This window comes from Choloepus didactylus, chromosome 6 (genome assembly GCF_015220235.1).
Source record: "Choloepus didactylus isolate mChoDid1 chromosome 6, mChoDid1.pri, whole genome shotgun sequence".
Classification (NCBI taxonomy): Eukaryota; Metazoa; Chordata; class Mammalia; order Pilosa; family Megalonychidae; genus Choloepus; species Choloepus didactylus.
The window spans coordinates 55,303,733-55,326,861 of NC_051312.1; the positions used below are offsets into that span (position 1 = coordinate 55,303,733).

At 38.0% G+C, this 23,129-nt stretch overlaps 1 pseudogene; it reads left to right on the forward strand.

Moving 5' to 3' along the window:
• The first annotated feature begins 1,518 nt into the window (after positions 1-1,518).
• Positions 1,519-23,129, forward strand: part of LOC119536939 — a 79,229-nt pseudogene continuing 57,618 nt past the window's right edge.

Genomic DNA, 23,129 nt, shown 5'->3' on the forward strand with positions numbered 1-23,129 from the left:
TATGCCGGAGATGTGCAACATGGCCGCCAGGGCTGATACAACAATAGCTTAAGTTACCCTCAGCCTTCTTTACAGAAGTAGTTCATGCCAAAAGTGCTAGTTCACGCCAAAAATGCTAACCCTACATCTGCCATCCGCCCTAGCAACAGCAGCCACCAATCCTAGACCGCCACGAGCCCTTGCTAGCCACTTCCCCTTCTCCTAGAGTATATATGCTCTGCCTCTTCAATAAAGTTTTGCAGCTTGATCAGAAACCTGTCTTGCTGTTGTTCTTCATGTCTCTTGTCCCATACCATTCCTCCCTCACAGGATTTGGAGCCTCCATTGATTGTCCCGCGGGCCGGGACAAACTGGCGCCCAACGTGGGGCTCGGAGTTCTGTGAGAGACGGAACGCCGCACTCAAGGAGAGAGGTACCTCACACTCACTGCACCCGGGATCGCCGCGAATAAACTCGGTCGCGAGACAGATCCGTTCAGCAGTCAAAGAAAGAAAGAAAACCACACCAGGGATCACCGCGAATAAACTCGGTTGCGAGACAGATCCGTTCAGCAGTTGATCAGTGCTGGCAAAAGGAAAGAAGAAGAAAAGAAAGCAACAAAAGGTAAGCCCCCCACCCTCATCATGGGACAAGTAACTTCCCAACACGAATTATATGTTAGTCAAGTTAAGCAATCACTCAAGGCATGAGGAACACGAGTTAAGAAAAAAGATCTCACACATTTTTTTGATTTTCTGTTAAAAACCTGCCCTTGGTTCCCTCAAGAGGGTACTATAGACCACCAATGCTGGCTAAGAGTCGGGGACTGTTTAAAAGATTACTTCCAGACCTTTGGTCCTGAAAAGGTCCCGATTACTGCCTTTTCTTATTGGAACCTAATTAATGAAATTCTAAAAGTCCATTCCTCAGCTCCAGACATTCAAAACCTCTGCAAAAAGGGAGAGGAAGCTTTAAGAGAGCACTCTCGCCCCGCTTCAGCATGCAGCTCAGTAATTATTAACATGCCTGAATATCCCTTAAACAAAAACCCCAACAGGGATAGGCCAAATACCCCAACCAGTCAAGCCAGTCTATCGCCTGATCAGCACGAAGTCGAACCAAAGGCTGAAATTCCTCCCTCTTTGGAGGAACCGGAGGCTAAAATTTCTCCCTCTTTAGAAAATAACTCCCTTCCTCCGTTTCGGCCACCCCCTTATGCACCCGCCTTCCCCAGGCCATGTTGTCGTTTTTGTCCAGTCGCGTCCCTACCTCAGTTCCACGCTTTAGGGGGTGCTGCGGAAGATCTCCGGCTGCACGCCGATAGTTTTGGGGCGGCCCTTGGTCAGGGGCACCTGCGAGCTGCCAGTTTGCTTGCTGACCTCCGGTTGGCGACTCAGGGTGTTGCAGCCCTTGCGCTCCCAGAGGGTGCCCCCTCGTCACATCCCCGTTGCACTCACCACACCTGCGCTTTTCCGGTCGTGCGTGGTCGAGCCCAGCCCCCATCCGCTGGGTCTCAGGGTGGCGCTGCTGGGTCCCAAAATGGCGGCGAGTCCCAAAATGGCGCCGCTAGTTCCCAAAATGGCGATTCTAGTAGCGAAAGTGAGGAAGAAAAACAATCAAACCCCCCCTGGTTCTGATGCAGAGGAGCAAGAGGAAGCTAGTACTACCCCAACAGCTAAATATAAAAAACTCAGTCTAAAATATTTAGAAAAATTAAAAAAGGCAGTAAGTGATTATGGCGCTACCGCCCCCTTCACGCTCGCCCTACTGGAAAGCCTCAGTGAAAAGGAACTCATTCCTAATGATTTGTCCCAGCTAGCCAGAGCTGCCCTGTCTGGCGGTGATTTCCTGTTATGGAAATCCGATTATGAAGAGCATTGTAAAAAATATGCCACCCGTAATGCCTGTAAGACCACCTCTAAAACTTGGACGTTAAACAAATTTTTAGGTCAAAGCCCCTACCATCAAAATAACAAACAAGCTCAATTCCCCCCAGGCCTCCTAGCACAAATACAAACGGCCACGCTTAGAGCATGGAAAAAACTTTTGCAAAAGGGCGCCGCCACTGCCTCTCTTGCTAAATTAAGACAGGGACCCGATGAACCATATACCGATTTCCTTAGCCACCTGCAAAACATGGCTGAGCGTCTATTTGGGGCCAGCGAAAGTGAGAGTGGTTTCATTAAACACCTGGCCTATGAAAATGCTAACGCTGCCTGCCAAGCAGCAATCCGCCCCTTTCGTAATACCAATCTTAATAATTACATAAAGCTCTGTTCTGGCATCGGGCCCACTCAAACTCTTGGAATAGCCATTGGCACCGCCCTTCAAAATTTTGCAGCGCAGCATAAAAATTTTACGGCACAAGCAAAGCCTCCAACGTGCTATAACTGCAAACAACCTGGCCATTTTTCAAAAAATTGCCCCGTGCCACAAACCAGTTCCTCCTTACCCATTACTAATAAACCCTCATTGCCACCCTCTATTTGTCCCCGCTGTAAAAAGGGGTTCCATTGGGCATCTGAATGCCACTCTAACACAGACATTAATGGCCAACCCCTTAAGCCTAAGCCCCAGGGAAACTTCCAATGCTAGGAAGAGCTAGTGTCACCCTGCGTGGAGTCCAAATCACCCCAGGTGTGCTGGATAATGATTTTAAGGGTGAAATAAAAATAATCGCAGCCACCTCAAGCAACATTGTCTCTATTCCTCCCGGCACCCAAATAGCACAGCTTGTAATCCTCTCCCTTCAACACATTAACTCAAACTTCAAAAAAACCCAGCGCCCCACAGAGGGCCCTGGATCTTCCGATATTTTTTGGGCACAGCCAATATCCCATAATCGGCCCATCTTACGATTAAAATTAAATGGTAAACCATTTGAAGGAATTTTAGACACAGGGGCTGACGCCACAATTATATCCTCAAATCACTGGCCTAAATCCTGGCCTCTCACGGCCGTTGCCACCCACCTACAGGGAATAGGAGAAGCCACAAATCCTCTACAAAGTTCACAAGCCCTAAAATGGGAGGATGAGGAAGGGAACGCTGGTACAGTTATACCATATGTTATCCCCCATCTCCCCGTTAATCTATGGGGCAGAGATATCTTAACTCAAATGAAAGTTTTTATGTGCAGCCCTAGTGATACAGTTACTGCTCAAATGCTAAAAATGAATTTTCTCCCTGGCAAAGGCCTAGGCAAAGCTAATCAAGGAATAAAACTGCCCATCTCTATAACACCTAATACAGCTAGAACAGGACTTGGGTTCTCCCAAAATTTACCCTAACGGCCATTGACATCCCTGTACCCCATGCTGAAAAAATTTCGTGGAAATCCATAGAACCAGTATGGGTTGATCAATGGCCCCTGACTCAGGAAAAAACCTTAGCAGCTATAAAGTTAGTACAGGAACAACTTAATGCCGGACATATTGAACCTACTCAGTCCCCTTGGAACACTCCTATTTTTGTTATAAGAAAAAAATCAGGTAAATGGAGACTGCTAAAAGACTTGTGCGCCGTAAACAAAGCCATGGTACCCATGGGGGCACTGCAACCCAGTTTCCCTTCACCAGTTGCTATCCCTATCAACTTTTACAAAATAGTTATAGATTTAAAGGATTGTTTTTTCTCCATACCTCTTCACCCAGAAGACAGGCAATATTTCGCATTTAGTGTCCCTCAAATCAATTTTCAGGGCCCTATGCCCCGGTTTCAATGGAAAGTCTTACCACAGGGCATGGCCAATAGTCCAACCTTGTGCCAAAAATTTGTCGCTGAGGCCACTAACCCTATCAGACAGCTATGGCCACAAATCTACATTCTTCGTTACATGGATGATGTCCTATTAGCAGGTGAGGACGCAAATAAATTACATTTTTGCTTTCAAGACCTTCTTAAAAATTTAACAGCAAAAGGTCTTCAAATAGCCCCCGACAAGGTACAAACCTCAGACCCTTTTTCTTATCTAGGGTTCGAACTTTGGCACCAACAAGTTTTAACACCCCGCATTTAATTGCAAACCTCCCATTTGCTAACGTTGAATGACTTCCAAAAACTCTTGGGAGACATTCAATGGCTTCGCCCTTACCTAAAACTACCCACTGAAACTCTCCTACCACTCTTTAATATTTTGAAAGGAGACGCAAGTCCCTCCTCTCCCCGAAGCATAACTCCAGAGGCAATGCAAGTGCTTACCATCATAAATCAAGCTATCCAAAATCAAACTTGCTTTCAAATAAACTACCACCAGCCTTTAATTTTTATAATTCTTAATACGATTCACACGCCTACAGGCGTATTCTGGCAATCCAATTTAAAACAACCAAACGGGCGAGGCCACCCACTACTCTGGGTTCACCTCCCAGCTACTCCAACAAAAGTGCTCTCGCCATATGTTGCTCTTATAGCTGCCCTCATAATTAAAGGCCGGCAAACTAGCCACCAACTATTTGGAAAAGATCTCGATTCCCTTATTGTCCCATACACCCAAGATCAAATCCATTGGCTTTTCCAAACCAACGATGAATGGGCTATTGCATGCTCTTCATTCCTAGGCGATATTGATAATCATTACCCAAACGACCCATTAATCCAGTTCGCTAAAATCCATCAATTCACTTTCCCAAAGGTCACTAAAGCAAAACCCATAGACTCTGCTACCTTAGTCTTTACTGATGGTTCAGCAAATGGGACCGCAGCATATGTCATCCAGGGTCAAGCATTTTCCGTGCGCTCTCCCTATACCTCATCTCAACTTGTCGAGCTCTATGCAGCCCTGCAGGTTTTTTCCCACCTTCAAAACCAACCTTTTAATTTATACACTGATAGTGCATATATAGCTCAGTCCATACCGCTATTAGAAACAACTCCATTTATCAAACCGTCCACCAATGCAGTCCCCTTATTTTCAAAGTTACAAAAATTAATTCTTAAACGGCAGCACCCCTTTTTTGTGGGGCACCTCCATGCCCACCAAAATCTACCAGGTCCTCTTGCGGAAGGCAATGCGCTAGCAGATGCTGCCACCCAATTAATATGTCCCAATCTTTCTAATTCCCTAACCTTAGCTTCCCAAGCCCATGCCCAACACCACCTAAATGCAAACACCCTCCACTTAAAATTCAATATTACAAGGGAACAAGCAAGGAAAGTTGTTAAAGCCTGCAAAAACTGTGTAACCCAACTACCAGTCCCTCATTTAGGAGTCAACCCAAAAGGGCTCATCCCAAACGAAATCTGGCAAATGAATGTCACCCATCTCGCTAGTTTTGGGCAACTTAAATATATACATGTCTGTATTGATATGTACAGTGGATTCATGCTAGCTAGTTTGCAATCAGGGGAAGCTTCAAAGCATGTCATCTCTCATTTGCTACATTGCTTCACTGTTTTAGGCCAGCCTAAAACCATTAAAACAGATAATGGACCTGGGTATACTGGAAAAAACTTTCAAACATTCTGTCAGCAATTGCAAATTAAGCACATTACGGGAATACCTTATAATCCCCAAGGACAGGGAATAGTAGAGCGAGCACATCGCTCCTTAAAAAATGCTCTGTGCCGCTTAGCCGAAAGCACTCTCAATCTCATGAAACAATGTCCCCGAGACCTTTTACATCATGCTCTTTTTGTTCTTAACTTCCTAACTCTAGACGATGAAGGACAATCTGCAGCCGACAGACATTGGCATCCCAAAACACAGATGCAACAAGCCACTGTTATATGGCGTGACCCCTCAACATCAAAATGGAATGGACCTGACCCCGTTATCATCTGGGGACGAGGTTCTGCTTGCATATATGACCAAGAAAAAGAGCGTCCTCGCTGGCTTCCAGAAAGACTAATTAGACATATTAATCCTCCACTGTCAAAACAAGTCCCAAAATCCCCCCTTCCCTTTAACAATAACCTTTCCAGGGAACAAACCCCTCCCTGAGAAAAAATTTCTCTCCTTTTTTCTCTTCCAGCACGTTGCCAACTTTGCTGTAGCCTGCCCAGAACACGCCCAACCTACGTGCAGCCGGCAACCAAAAAAGGCCCAACTTACAGGTGTTGCTGGCCTAAGCACCGGAGCCGCCTCTATTATCCTCCACAACCAAGGCTTCTCCCACCTAAGAGCTGCTATAGACGAAGATTTAGCCCGCATTGAAACCTCCATCACCCATCTTGAAAAATCCCTTACGTCCCTATCGGAGGTTGTTCTCCAAAACAGGAGAGGTTTGGATCTGCTTTTCCTTAAGCAGGGAGGGCTTTGTGCTGCACTAGGTGAAGAATGTTGCTTTTACGCTGACCATTCTGGCATAGTTAAAGATTCCATGACCAAACTTAGGGAGGGAATTGAAAACCACAAACGTGAGCGAGAAACCCAAGGAGGTACCTCCTGGGGGCTCAACGGAATTCTCCCTTACCTTCTCCCTATATTAGGCCCCTTTATAACCATACTCCTTATAATATCTTTTGCACCTTGGGCCATAAAAAGAATAATACAGCTAGTTAAGGACCAAGTTGATTCTGCCCTAGGCAAGCCTATTCAAGTGCATTATCACCGGCTTCACCTCGCTGACCAAGGTGTGAATCCAGAAAATCTGCCTGCTATCCACCCTTTCGGGTAAGAAAGCCCCCTCCTACGGGAACAGCATATAACTCGAAAGTATGCTTCTAGCTTATGCTATGATTGGTACCGCTGGGTGCAAGGCAAAGCACTGCAAAGGAGGGTCAAAACAATTAAAGGCTATTTTTGAGCTCCTTGAGAAGTATGCCTCATTAGCATAGGGGTTTGCTCTGCAAAACATCCCCTCCCCAAAAAAACAGAGCCACAAACAACTTGGGGAATGAGGCCTCTACTTCCCCCAGCAGGTTAATGCCAAAAGAATGCTCGATCAGCATTCTTCCTCCATCCTTTTGAAAAACAAAGGGAGGAGATATAGAGGGCGATTAAGGTAGCATGCATGAAGTCCACCTTCAGCTATGCCGGAGATGTGCAACATGGCCGCCAGGGCTGATACAACAATAGCTTAAGTTACCCTCAGCCTTCTTTACGGAAGTAGTTCGTGCCAAAAGTGCTAGTTCGCGCCAAAAATGCTAACCCTACATCTGCCATCCGCCCTAGCAACAGCAGCCACCAATCCTAGACTGCCACGAGCCCTTGCTAGCCACTTCCCCTTCTCCTAGAGTATATATGCTCTGCCTCTTCAATAAACTTTTGCAGCTTGATCAGAAACCTGTCTTGCTGTTGTTCTTCATGTCTCTTGTCCCATACCATTCCTCCCTCACAGGATTTGGAGCCTCCATTGATCGTCCCGCGGGCCGGAACAAATAAATATGGTTGTATCATTGCTTTACTGTAGATATTGTGATCTACTTTAATTTAGGACTTTGCATTATTTTTATTACATGTTCCTAAGTTTAGTTTCCCTTGAGTCTTAACAGCAAGAATCAGAACTGAGAGGAGATTAAGAATACTACTAGTGTGATACAAAACATTGGGGAGATATTGGTGTCCCATTGTATTAAACATTAGTGAACTATGTACAACAGTGTAGAAAAGTCTCCTCTGAAAACTGTTCTCTAGTCTTCATGGCTAGCACATTTGTCAAATATTCTATCAACTTTATTGATACAATTATTTTTGAAATTTTCTTTTTAACTCAGCTGGAAATTTTTAAGTGACATCTGAGTATGAAACAATGAAATTATCAAATACATTGTTCATGGTTCAATTCTCCTATCCTAGTTTCATGGATGGTTCTTAACCTAAAGCCAGTAATTATGTGTGGCTGGTAGTGATAACACTAACCAACGGGCCTCTGAGGGGGTGGATAAGAAGTGGATGCCTTCTTTACTGTGGTAGAGTGTACGTACCAATCTTTCACTCAGCATAATTTTGAAATTGAGTCACTATGTGTATGGAGCCACCACATACAAGTGTGGAGTTTAGATTTTCTGACTCAAGGGAAACACCAATGAGTTTCCCTGGGGAAGACTGGTCACACAGTAGAGAACTCAGTAACTTGCCTTTTAACCTGTGGGATGTGTGTGTGCGTGTGTGCATGTGTGTGTGTGTGTGTGTGTGTGTGTGTGTTTTAAGTAACTGGCAAATAAAAATGTAATGATGTAGTTGAATAATGTTAGTAGTGGGTGCAAATAAGAAATGGAGCATTTCAGAAAACAGGGTGACTATGGGAACACTCAGCTTGAAAAAAAAAAAAAGAAAGACAATGATCTTAAACTATTCACTGTCCTCTGTAGATTAGAGATGGCAGGAGAAACAATCAAGTTAGACATGCTTGTTGATCAAAGTCCTTAGTCCTGCTTAGTCTAAGCAAATGTCATAGAGCTTCAAGATCATGGAATATAAACCCATTTATGTCTTTGAAAAACTGAGCCTCATAGGTTTTATAGTAGAGAGGAATAAACACAGGGGTGATTACTTCTAGTTGCTGAATTAATTGATAACATTACACTGGTTACGAGTGATCTCTTCTCCTATTGCCTCTCTCACTACCCTTCTCTGACTCCTACACTGCCTCTATGATATTGTTTTTTTCTTTATTATGATCTCATTTGTCTTCTAGATATGGGGAAAAGCAGAATTTTTATCTGAGAGTCGGAAGTTCATAATTTTTATTTATTTATCATTATTATTATTATTTTTTACCAATTATGCCTTATAAGACTTTGAACACTTTACCTAGTAAACCTTGGTTTCCTATTTGTCCAAATGAAAACAATAATAAGCATATCCCAAGTATGAGTGAGATAATGTATATAATATATATTTTCTGTTACAATAGACACACAGCATTGATTTCCCCTTTCTCTTACCCTTTTCTGCTATTGTAGTCCACTGCAGTGTTAAACTAAAGCAGGCATACACCATTTGAAAAAATAGGCATTAACCGTTTTATCAAGCATTGTAAATTTTCTGATTATGAAATTGATGCATATTATTTTTAAAAAAGCAGTAGAATTTAGCAAATCATAATTAATGCCATCATCTACAATTTATTAAATACTATGCTAAATGTTTTTACAGCATTATCTTGATGTCTTTATAACATTCAATCCAGTGAGTATTCCTATCCTGAATTTAGATGATACACGGAGATGTAGAGCAAGTTTATCCAAGGCATAAGTTTAATAACTAAGGGAGAAAGGATTTAAATCTAGGTTATTCTCACTCCAAAACCTATGCTTTTAGCCAGTAAGCAATAGTGGTTTTTAATGATAAAATCTGGTTCTGTCACTTAATAATCTGGGTCGTTGAGTAAGAATTTAATCTTTCTTGAGTTTCAGTTCCCACTTGTAAAATGTGGAGCGTTTACATTCACAAATTATATTATGGTTTCATGAAGATAAAGTTGCATATATATATATCTTAAAGTCCTTGGAAAATTTTATTATAGAAGGCAAGCTTCTTTGACTTCTGACAGAGTGTCATCACTGAGTAGACTTAGAAGACTTTTGCTATTTGCTGCCAGAACACTATTCTATTGGTAGTTCAGTGTAGGGAGAGAGTTTTACGAAAATAAAAAATAAAGTCTGTTCTACTGAGACCTAACCCATATTTTGATTAATGATATTTCAGGCAGATCTTGGAAGTGTATAGGGGAAAATTCCTCTAAAAATGCAGTGCTTACCCCAAAGACATGCTGGTTACATTTACAGATGAGATTAGGAGATAAACTGAATAGTACCTACCCTAAGAACTGCATCATGAAAAATTAGACAGCCTGTCCACATTACTTTCTGTCCTGTTTCATGTAAGCAATAAATGCATGAAAAATGGGTAGAGCTGAAGGATATGAAATATAGGTCATGTTTGTGTCTGATAGAGTCACCTTTTTGGGGACCATTGTTAATAGACATGAGTCAAAGTATCTGCTTTTCATTGCTGATTATTATGGATACTCTGTTTTTTTTTTTTTTTATGCTAAAGTATTAGTTTGATAAAAGAATCAGAGACCTCAGACTTTTTTTTTTTCAGATGCTCTACTAATGTGTGATTGGCACACTGCAAAATGTGGCTAAAAGCATTTTCTTCAATAAAATGTTTCTGTTTCCATGAAAATATAAGATTTTCTGTTGTCACCATGAGGTTAAAGAAAATTCCCCTGCAAATGCTGTCTTTTGTACTATAAATTTAATATATTCTATTTCTGACAGTTATAATTATTTGGAGATTAACCATGTTTTACAATGGAATTCTTATGATTTTGTCTTGATCAATGAACTGGCATAACATTTTTCCATTCTATTTTATGGGCCAATAAAATGAGCACCTAAGAGTAGGAATTTGGTTTATTTTTTTCTCTGCAGTTTACAGATCACTTTCAGGTAAAATTGTAATCCTCACAGCACCCTTATAAGGCATAGCATAATTAGTATTTTTTTTTTTTACAAAGGAAGGAATTGTGGATTTGAAGTGTACAGTTACCTTACTACCTCACTCAACAAGTTATTACACGATTACAGAAAATAAGCAAAATAGAAATCCAGAATAGAGAGTGTTTATTGTATGCTACAAGAGTTTTAGAAAGCTTCAGAGGAGAAGGATGCATTGTTCCAAAATTAGCAGAGGAACAAGTAGAAAAATTTTGAAGGGAAAACAATATATGCAAAAGCCAGACATAAGCTTGGTGTCTATTGAGTATACCAGTTTGACAGTAGTAGAGGATTCTTATAATGAATAGTGAAAAAATGGTTAAAAAGTGATGTTTGATCTTCACTGATAGAGATTTGAAGACCAGGATACAGATTTTGAGCCTCAGTAATTAAAAGAGCTGCAAATTATTAAGGGCTTAACATGTGTTGGGCACTGGAACAGACAATCAACTTAAGGTATCTCATTTAGGTTTCTCAGTAACACTAATAAGGCAACTGATATCATCCTGATCCTGATTATTATTGACAGGTCAATTAGCGAGACTTTTGACTGTGGTAACTTAGAAGACAGAAAATGTACTTACTGAATTTATGGATCTGGCTAAGCAGATTGTTAAGGGTGACAATTGGCTTCTCTTAGAAGCATGGAAGGAACAGTTAACTTTGCAAGCAGAATTCAGGAAAAAGAATATGCATGTCCAGGACACTTTCTGCAATCTACTCAGCCAAAAATTTCCAAAGTAAGAAACACCTTAAGACAAAGACTAACTCCATGACACTGCCAGTAAAATTTGGCTACAAGGGTATGGCTGCAAAACTCTTCTTAATATCCCTGAAAATTTTAAGTTGTTACTCTTAGACATTCTCACCTAGGCCAAAGGGTTTCTTTAAATCTCACAGTCCAAAGTACAGAGATGAGTGCCTGAGAAAGACTTGTGGGTAACTGAAAGGATTTGCCTAATCTAAAAATTTTAATTTGTTACATAATAAAACCATAACATTTTTAAAGGAGCTATACCAGCTTGGATGAAAATGGACAAAGACAGTCCAAATGAAAAGTGGTTTTGGGACCCCAATTTTCTATGCTAAGATGCAGGATGAGGAATATATTTAGTCACAAACACAGGCATTTCACATGGACAGAGAAGGATGACATCGAGGACATAGCACAAAACTCAGAGGATAAAATCAGGAGCTATGGAGAACAGTAGATTAGGAAACAACTCCTAGATAGGAGAACTAGGCTCTACTCAAGGAATACTTCCTGCTTCTGGAGTCAGCAAAAATGGTGGTATATGCCTCGCAGGAGTTCAGAATTGCCTGAGACCTAAGATTTCTGTCTCTTATATTCTTTCCACAGTCTTTGAAGGTAAATGTCTATAGTGGCTGATGTGACACAGAGCAGAAGAACCCCTCAGCTGAGCTCAACCAGCATATGAGACATACTAACAGAAGAACCCCTCAGCTGAGCTCAACCAGCATATGAGACATACTAAATCACTGTTGTTTTAATTTATCACATTCGGGTTGTTTTCCTACATAGCAACAGATAACCAGAATGGTTTCTTAAGAAAACAACTCATTTCAAGGTGAGAACAAGCAATCTGAAACATTTTACCTCTCTATCACTACAGACTTTTTTGATAATTAATAACATTAATACTTTTATTTAACACAAAGTAAGAAACACTTTCACTAGTTATATACAACAGCAATAACTTAATAATAATAATGAGTATTATATAACACTTGCTATGTGCCATTGTTCTAAGTGTTTTACATGTGTTAACTCATTTATAAAAACAATAACTTAATAATAATAGTGAGTACTATATAGCACGTGCTATGTGCCAGACATTGTTCTAAGTGTTTTACATGTGTTAACGCATTTATTCATCACAATAATCCTCTGTGGTAGGTATTATTGTAACTATCCCAATTTACAAATGAGCAAACTGAGGCACAAAGAAGCAAGTTACTTGTTGAGTAAGTGGCAGACTCAGAATATAAACCCAGACTGCCTTACTATGAATCCAAGAGTAAAGCCCTACACCTTCAACACTTACCTAAAACAGTAAACATTTTTATGGCACACCATTCTTAAATATTTTTTTAAATGCAATTTTATTGAGATATATTCATATTCCATATAATGCATCCAAAGTATACAATCAATGGCTCACAGTTTCATCATATAGTTGTGCATTCATTGCCACAATCAATTTAAAACATTTTCATTACTCAAAAAAAAAAAATAATAATAAAGAAGAACATGCAAAACATTTCATACCCCGTATCAACCCCCCTATTATTTTTTTCTTTATTTGATTACTCATCTGCCCATACACTGGATAAAAGAAATGTCAGTCACAGGTTTTCACAATCACATGGTCACATGATAAAAGCAATATATTTATACAACCATCATCAAGAATCAAGTCTACTGGATTACAACCACAGACTTCTTGCTTTCTTCTCCTTCTCTATCCACTGGTAAAAGTCTTTAAACTATTGTGACAATAAGAGAATAAACAAAATGATACTTTATTCAACTTCCATAGGTTCTTTTTTAAATTTTCAGTTCTGAATTTGAATTATGTCTATGGAAATAAAGACAAGTCTCAAATCATGGCATGTCTCAAAGATTGGGGAATTGTCTTTAAGGAAATCTCTTTCTGTTTCTTTGGTTAATTGTACACTATCAATGAATGAAGAGTGGGAAAAACTCAGTTTGTGAGTAGAAATATTCTATTTTTAAGCATAGATAGCAAATGGAAAACACAGATTTATTTTTACTTATCTGCAGATGAGAAGACTGGTCTTGGTTAGGTGGTAAGGCTACGAGTCCCACCAACTGTCTGCAACATTAAATTCTGCTTCTCTGTTTGCTAAGACTCCATTAAAATGATGCTTTATTTCTAATTAAGAGGCTATGACCCTATCTCCAATCAAAGGCTGAGAAATCCCTGAGGTGGACAAATTATGGCAGTAACTTGGATATTGTGATGTCTATCTTTCATTTTCCAAATGAAGATGTTCATTTGATCACTTGTGACTTTTAAAAGAATAGCTGATGGAATAGTGTAGTGTGTAATAAGAAACACGGGCATTTAAGAACTACTGAAGTAGAGAATAGCAATTAAGTGTATTAAATTTGAGTTCTCTATAACCCGTATGGTCCAAAACACACATTTGTGTATAATATGTGTATTAGCTATGCATATAATTACTAAAATATGTAACTTGGCTTAAAAATAGTTTATGTAAAATCTTAGTTGAATATCAGAGGCTGGCATGAGACTCCAGTATGCCCCCCAGGCTATTTCTATGTTGATTTGTTTTACATGGACTCCATTTCTAAGCTTACGCATGATCTACTGCCAACACTATGTTCACAATTCAGTCAGAGGAAAGGAATTAAGGGCAGACAAAAGGAATGCCCTTGATTTTTAAAGACACTTTCTGGAACTTGTACACTCCAATTGAATCTTATGTCTTATTTGCCAGAAGTTCATCACATAATCAGTCTTAAGTGCATTGGAGGCCAGGATATATAGATTTTATTCAATATATCCATGTCTTATTACTAAGTAAAAGGCATCTTAATTGAAATGATTTTCTAGTTAATTTGGTTGGGGCACTTGCTACATTGGTCCTGCGTTTTAGAAAGCTCTAGTTTTATTTTGCATGTTGGTTTAAAGGTAATAGTGGCTTCCTGAGTAGTCTTTTCATTCTTTGTGCTCTCAGCCCTTCCATAACTAATTTTCTGAATTGCATTCCCTCATAATTTAGATACTTACAGATGTTTCTATTTTCCTGTTTGCACCCTGAAAAATACAGTCTTTAAAGGGGTAGAACTAGAGACATGGGTAGAAGGTGGCAAAACATTTGAGGTCAAAATGCTTTCTTCTTGTTGTATTTGCAAATTACAGTGAACATTGTATGTTCTCTTAAAGGCTGTAGTTATTCTACACAAATCCATTCAATCACATTGACTGCAACGCTTACTAATAATCTCTGTGCAAATTTAAATAATAGCAGATGGAATGGATATAATTAATGGGCAATATGGTTATAATGGATACCCGTAATTGTTAACATGGCTTCATATCATGTAAGTTCACCACCAGGTTTCAGCTACAGAGCAAGTTTTAGTTCATGATATTAAATGGAACTTAATGGTCATTTCAGAAATGTTATTTTCCATGCTTATGGCTGTTTTTGACGTATCTGGTTTGGGTTTAATACATGATGAATTCTTTTAAAAAATCAGTATCTTAATTGCAGACTGAAAAAAAGTCTATTTAAATATTAAATAAAATAAATATTTTTAATTGAGTTAAATTTTTTCAAAATCTGTAATTTGAATTATTCTTATGTGTTGAGAGCTATATTTTTAAAATTACACCTTTATCAGTATTTCAACTACCGATAATAATTACCCAGGAAAGTATTTATTGAAGTTAGGTGACACCAGCAATGCAATCCATTTTTTTTTTTTCTAATTCTGTTCTGTGAGAGACCGTGAATGGGAATTTCTATGTAAAATACAGATCTTTCAATAAGCCTGTACTCTATATTGTATATATCTTCTTTAATGTTCCTGATTTCCTAGTAATTATTAATGAGTTTTTTTTCTTTGACTCTACACCATTTTTCTAGGATAGTACTCATTTAAATGTATATCTGAGGCATTTTGCTTTTGGTTTGTTTTCCTAAAGACTTATGTCATGTTGTGGGAAGCTTTTTTTAAATGGTAAATACTATTTTTTAAGTTGAAATTGACCAATTTAATGGATATAATTATGTTGTTCATGCCTACTAAATCTTTATCAACATGGATTTGTATAAATATAAATATGTGTATATGAATGCACATGATTTTTAAATTAACTAATAATTTCTTAATACCATGTAGGAGCTGAACATGCACATGAAACAAACAAAGAAGGAACTGTCTCTCAAGTTTTCATAAATAAGAATATTAAATTTTGTTGGATTTTTTAAAATTTAAGTTTATTTCATATTTTTTATATATTGCCATGCAATTTTCATAATGAGTGTTTTTGATCTGTATATCATCAATATTATTAAATCAATTTACTAAACCAGGCTTTTATTGCTGTTGGTTTTATAAATATTTCCAATTTTCTCTATTACAGACAGTGATGCAGTGAAAAAATAAAATTATCATTTACTAAATGCTCAGTAAGTGAAACATGCTATAGATTCAATATTTTATGCACCTCCTGTAAGTTTACATTCATAATTATTTCATACAATATATTTGTGATCATTATTTTTTCTTTAAGGAAAACATTCTAGAAATAGGTTAACTTGGACCAAATGATTTGATAATTTTAGGACTAACTGCATTCAAATAGGGATTTAAAGGAAGTGGGGGAATGAGATGTGTAGATAGCTGGATGGAAAGCAGTCCAGGGAGAGGTCTGAGGCAAAGGCCCTGAGGCAGGTGGGCCTGACAAGTTTGAAAAATCATGGGGTGGCCAAATAGGCAAGCAGAGCAGTGAGGAGGAAGATTCAGAAGGGATGAGAAGTGAGTGGTAACTGGGAGGTAAATCATGTAGCCTTTGAAGTCACTCTAAGAATTTTGTCCTTTTCACTCAGGGAAAAAGGAAACCATTAGAGGACTTTGAGCAGGGGAGTGACATGATATCATGTTTTAACAGAATCCTGTGGCATCTTTGGTTGAGAGTAAATGAAAGGGAAGGGAGAGGCAGGAAGATGAGTTGGTGAGTCAGAAGGCAATACATTAAACGAGATAGGGGGTGAAGGTTGCTTGGATGCTGGAAAAACTAGTGAGGGTAGCAAAAAAATTCAGTGATTCTAGATTCTGAATATATTTATATGATAGAGCCAATGTGAATTGCTAACAAATTGAAAGTGGAATAGGAGAGTAAAAAGGGCATCAAGACTGGCTTGGAGGATTTTGTCACAAAGAGAAAAATGGAATTGTCATTCATTGTGATCATAGACAATTTTCTTTCTCCAAACTTTCTATGTAAGGCATATATGTCCTAGAGTGATTATCACTACACTAAACCATCATCTAAAACCTCAGTTTTAAGTCAATGTGGAAAGAGAAGGTTGACTCTCATCTGAGAACTACTGATAAAGAAGATGTATTCAACTGACAGGTATTTATTTATCATGTATGTTCAGCTGGAATCTTGTAAAAGAATAAATATTCAGTAGATAATGTGTTACTTCAGCCTTTCCAAATGTTTATTCCCTGAAATGTTAGTAAGTAGTGCAAATAACAATAGCAGCAGCAGCAACAGTACAGGGATATATATGGAAGACTAAATTTGCAATCAATTCTTTAACAAATATAAACAGGATGAGTGCCTACAGGACTTCTCAGAGCCTTTAGCATGCAAATATGCCCTGTAAATCTCCAAAAGGGAGTTGTAGATTAACATTTCCCAAGTGTATTTAATCATAGACACTTCATTCATAACAAGACTTCTTGGAAATTGTCTCTGGAAACTGGGATCAAGTAAATTACTAGAAAGAAAGTTAAACATAAAAAGCTGAGAAAACAAAATGGCACAAAGCCAAAACAGATACATGTGAACTATCATAGTGGCCTTGTATCCTGATTTATAAAGGTATGTATGTGAGAAATCCTATAATTTCACAAATCCAATCCCCTTAGTTCCATATTAAATGGTTTGCCTTTGTTAAAAGGACTAAAATTACATAATTTTGGTACTATCATGTGAAATACTAGAAAAATTTGAAATATTTTAAAGAACAAGGGTACATTTTTGAAACATTTCCAAGATATAAAACTAGAATAACTAGAATAATTAGCTTTAAATTGACCAAGAATGCAATTTAATCATCAGTTTTAATTAAATGAATTGCATGATCATTCAGCTTCTTAGCACATCCTTGCATGGAATATCTTGTTCAATCTTAAATTAATGTCCTCAGTTGAAAATTTAGCAGCACATCACCTTTAGAAAAAGAGGATGATCTAGACAAATCGACAAGTGATGAAAGAGAAATAAGATGCAGGAGAAATTAATGTGCCAAGTACTCTATACAGGATCTTTATTTTTACATATTCTAGAGTGAGAATCTGATCTCCATGGCAATTTGAAGAATGCCTGTGATTATTGCTCTTATAGTAACCGAATTTCTCTCTTTGGAATAAATAGGTATTGTATTATGGTGTTGGCTCTGTTAGAGTAAAAGGGAAAAGAAGTTAAACAGTGGTGAGGCAAAGAAAAGGAAGAAAATAAAATAGGGAGAAAAATTTATTTTTGTTATGCTAAACTCAGCTATACACCAATTGGGACATTCTTTTTCACTTTTTTTTTTGTATTCCCTCTGCCTAGAGTAGCCATTTCCCCCATTCTTCATGGTTAAACTCTTGACTTCTTTCAATAGTAACTCTAGGGCTAATTATAAGAAACCTTTCTTGATCTGTCCACATCCATAAGTCTTAATTAAGTGGGCTTTCTTTATATTGCCATCCTACCAGGCTGTTTAGCAGTTGGATAGTTTTTACAAACTGGTAAAATAATTATATGTCTATTCCCTGCGTAAAATTGAGAGATCCTTGTGGGGCAAGGATTGCTTGATCCATTTCTGCATCACTGACAGCTAACCTGACACCTATTAATCCTAACATTAACCTTATACATTGATTCAACAACAAAAATTGACCATCTATTTTATGTATATCAGGTACTATGTCAGGCAATGACGACACAAAGTTGACCAATCTCAGAAACATGAGTACCTGCCCTCATGACAAATACAGATTTAATGGAAGACTCCCCGAAGTAATGTAACAACATCTGTGTTACTGACACCAGCAACACCACCAGGCATGATCGTGAAAAGGCATCCTCTGTTGGCTGCTGTAGCCATGAAGGATATCAGTAGTGAGTCTGGAGTTCCATTATTTGGGAATCCATCTTTAGTAGTCCTTGATATGATAAGTGGCAGTGACTTCCAAATCCAGTCTCTAGAGTAAGTCAATCATCTTGAACCTTGAGACCCTTTCTTAGAGAACATGTAAGGAGAAGAGATTCATTTAGGGAAACTTTTCTCCTATGCATAAGTTATAAGATGGAAAAATCCAGGGGTAAAATTTTTATGTTTCGTAACTGGTCAATGATAAATGGTTTAAATTTCAATCAAGGCTTTAAAATAATTCTAACAGAATAGAATACTTTGGAAACTTCACAAGGAAGTCATCTTGTCAGCTCATCTCTATGAGAATCCATCTGGCATGAGGGATATTTTCAATATCGTGAAAATGATAACACTTAAATATTATTTTTCTTATTTTTCAATATCCTTTATTCCATTCTTGGTATTTCAGGTAATTTTGCAAATAATCCTTTGTTCATGTTTTTTGCCAACCTCTCTAAAAATATTGCTATCAGCTAAGAGGGTGTGAAGCATTTATCACTGACAATCACTGTCGTTTTCCACAATGTTTTCTCATTCCTTTGAAAATAAAGACCAGAAATCTATTTTCAACATTCAGCAGTAGTTAAGCCAGATCTATTGTGCAGGTAGACACTAGTTAAATTTGGCAATTTTCTCACCTTGCTTTCTGCTACCCAAAATAATCCTTTTGAGCCTCTTTATACCTTTTCTTCTGACAGTTCTATTATTGAAAACTCTAAAGAGAGTAAGCTTCCACCTAACCCACTTGTCTGTACTGGATTATACTTTTACTTCCCTTTATTATTTTTCTTTGATTATTTGGCATCTAATCCTTAGATAATAAACTAAGACATAAATTATAATAAAAATTGTAAAAGTAATGTGTGAATGACTAAGAATAAAATAAACCAGTGCAGTTCTAATAGGGTAAAGAGGATTCACTGGAGAAAGGAGAAAGGATCAGGGTCTGGAGAAAACATCCTGAATTACAGAAAAGGAAGAGTCATTCAGCACATATAGTATGTACTCTGTACCCATCACTGCTCTATACAATGAAAGTATTTAGTTGAAGCACACCCACTCCTCCAAAAACCAATCTCTGCAAATGGTATTTAATTTTTTTAAAGTGATGAAATTGAGATCAATATCAAATAATAATTTGACCAAATTCACCCAGCAGCAAGGTACACAGTGAGCTGCGGTTTGAAACAATACGTGCCTGATGCAAAAAGATACATGGACTTTCTTTTTCTACCTAAATTGAAAAGGTAGATTTAATGTCTTATCTCTGAAAGTTAAAAGTAAGAAAGATTGCTCTAGAAAGTAGGCTTCTAGGGAGATTTAATTATATTTTGATCATCCTTCCTTGGAATAACCTTAAAATATGGGCCCAATATTACATGCAAGAGATTTCTGTTTTTAATTATTTATTTTTTTATTTTTGGTTTTTAAGAAAGCAAGGCTCAGTGAAATGAGGTGTTTTATCCAAATTTACACAACTGATGAATGGAAAATAGAGACTCCTTGCCTTGCATCCTATTTCCTTTTCTAAGTCAGTTTGCAAATACCTCTAAGAGAGCAGAAGAGGTGGTCTTGGACACAGACCCATCACAGTACACAGGGACCTGAAAACCCCTCCAACAATAATGCTCAGCCAGTGTGTTTTCATGCAAGAGTTTTTAATTCCCAAAAATCAGAGCCTTGCAATTATATACTTGACAGTGAGGAGTGTGCCTACAAAATTATGATTATTGGGAACAGTATCAGTTAAAGATATTGTTCATAGTTTAGACTGAATTTTGGATTCAGAGAGATCTGTATTTAAATACTGGTTCAATCGTGCACTAAACAATCTTGACCAAATCACTTACTCTCTCTGAGCTTCAGTTTCCACATGGATAAAGTGGAGGGGCAATCTGTATACCATGGCATTGTCTTGAAATATTGTAAGAAATAATGCACATAAATACCTAAGTATAGTGTCTATCATATTCCAAACAACTATTCATGTAATGGTTTCCTCCAGTGAGCCCATATTTTAGCTTGATATCTTGACACTTGTTTTAATTTTGGGCTTGGAATATACCTTTTTTTTTTCACCCTGAGTCTCAGTAATTTTTAGCGCCCACTTTAATAAAAGCTTTCCTTACTCTTCTTACTCTCAATAGGTTGTCTTTCCTCTGTTTGGAAAACAGTGAAAGACCAAAGAAGACAACAGATAAAAGTTGGGAATTTTGTAGTTCTTTCCAGATTTGTTGCTACTCATCCATTCATTCATCAAACATCCAATGAGAACCTCCTATTTTACCCACCATTGTACTAGATCTGCATAAAGAAAAGCCTAGCTAGGGCAGTTACAATATATGTTGCTAATTATCTGGTTGATAAGTTCTCAGAAAGAATGTAGGGATTCATCCAACCCAAGTGTGCTGGTTTGAATGTATTATGTACCCCAAAACACCTTTATCTTTGATGCAATCTTATGAGGCAGGCACTTTATGTTGATTAGATTGTAATTCTTTGAATGTTTCCATGCAGATGTGCCCCACCCAACTGTGGGTGATGACTCTGTTTGGATAATTTCCATGGAGGTGTTACCTTGCCCATTCAGGGTGGGTCTAAATTAAATCATTGGAGCCATATAAGTGAGCTGACAAGCAGACGGAACTCAGTGCAGCTGAGAGTGACATTTTGAGAAGGAGCTACAACCAAGAGGGACATTTTGAAGAATGCACAGGAGCTGCAGATGAGACAGTTTAAAGACGGCTGTTGAAGGCAGACTCTTGCTCCAGAGAAGCTAAGAGAGGACAAACACCCCAAGAGCAACTAAGAGTGATATTTTGGATGAACTAAAGCCTAGGAAGGAAAGTCCTGGGAGAAAGCCATTTTGAAACCAGAACTTTGGAGCAGATGCCAGCCACATGCCTTCCCAGCTAACAGAGGTTCTCTGGACACCATTGGCCATCTTCCAGTGAAGGTACCTGATTGCTGCTGTGTTACCTTGGACAATTTATGGCCTTAAGACTGTAACTTTGTAACCAAATAAACCCCCTTTTATAAAAGCCAATCCATTTCTGGTATTTTGCATTCGGCAGCATTAGCAAACTAGAACACCAAGGTAGTAGAGAGAGGACGTGTAGTATAGAGGATAGGATAGAGCAGAATCATGACACTTCGAAGCATGTGCTCGGGGAAGAAAGAAATTTTATGGAAAAGGGAGAACACATTAATTGGCATGGAAATATTAGAATTTTAAAAACATATTGAGAACTTCTAATAATTCATCATGACTGCTATGCAAACAGAAAATGGAACAGTGATAAGCAAGAGGTGAGGCTAGGCAGGTGAGAGTGGGGTTGGTTCATGGATAAGTTTATATGACAAGTGATGAGCTTGTATTTTATTCTGAAAGTGATGGGATTTAAATTTTTCAAAGGCTATGCTGTTTGCACAATTGGGAATAGATTTCAAGGGAATAAGAATTTTGGAAGGAAGACCATATAAAAAGTTGCCTCAGCTATTTGAGTGAGAAGCATAATGCACATGCCAGCCTAAAGGCAACCACTTGTCTTTTAGGATGTTTTGCCTGAGGTAACTATTCCATGAAATATATATATATATACCTCTTGGGCAGGAGCTAGAAGATAGAGGTGGAAAGGTTTATTGCTATATCTAAAATTCTCTAGGCCAAGAAGGTAATCACAATCAAAGGAGAATTCTTAAAAATTCAAGAAAGTCTTTAATGTGATATCAGCTATGATAATATACAGAACCATGGATGGGGGCAATTATTAAACATGTGAAAATGAAACTTCATAAATATATCCACACAAAGATAAGATATAATAACGGTCAAATGCCATTTTCTTACTTTACTTCAAAATTTTATATTGTTCTCTTTCTAATTCTTTCAAGTTATCTTAACACAGTCTGGGAATATGTTTACAGCTCTCTAGCAAAATGATTTAGAAAACAGGAATGAAGCTAATAATAATTGAGCATCTACCAAGTGCTAGACATCTGCAGGCATCTTCTCATTTAATTCTTACAAAAGTGTAAAAATCAGCATTATTACCCCCATTTAATGGAGGAAGAATTTAAGAACCAGTGATGTTACATAGCTGTTTAGTATTACATAGTGGCAACACTAAGATATTAACCTAGGCATTCCTAACAATGAAGTCTATGTCATTTCCCCTACACCAGGACTAATTAGAAAATAGAAAATAAGAGGTATTATAAAATTTATATCACTTTGGTTTACAGCTGAGGGAACCATATCTATAATCCTAAAGATGGCTTTGAAGTTAAAGTAATGAACATTGTTATTTTTTCCACATGAGGGTGCAAGTGAGAATGATGCCATGATTGTTTTTTCTTTCTAAAAATAGATGACGGAGGAGGAATAAAAAGAACTATATAGAGGACAGTAGCATCTGACCAGGTAAGTGTGCTGCTTTTCCAAGTGAGAGTTTCATCAGTTAACTTGTATCAGACATTCGTTCATAATCTGTTTACTCAAATTATAGTCAGTGCTCCATCTGTACCAGAATCATCTGGGTGCCTGCGAGAAATGTAGATCACTGCTTGGGGATGATGTGTGTGGAGGGATATTGTGAAAAAAGTGATAGAAGTGGAAAGTCATAGTTCTGAGGAAGGAAGAGTAAAGAATTTAGGATATTAAGGGTGGTAGTAGCAGAAGGCAGAAAAGACATTTAGATTGGAGACTGATCATATGGTGTCTGAAAGGACAGAGTAACTAATTTTCACAATATTTTAGGCAAAGAGGGGAAGAGGATTATTCTGGAAGATAAAGGGTTTTGAATGTT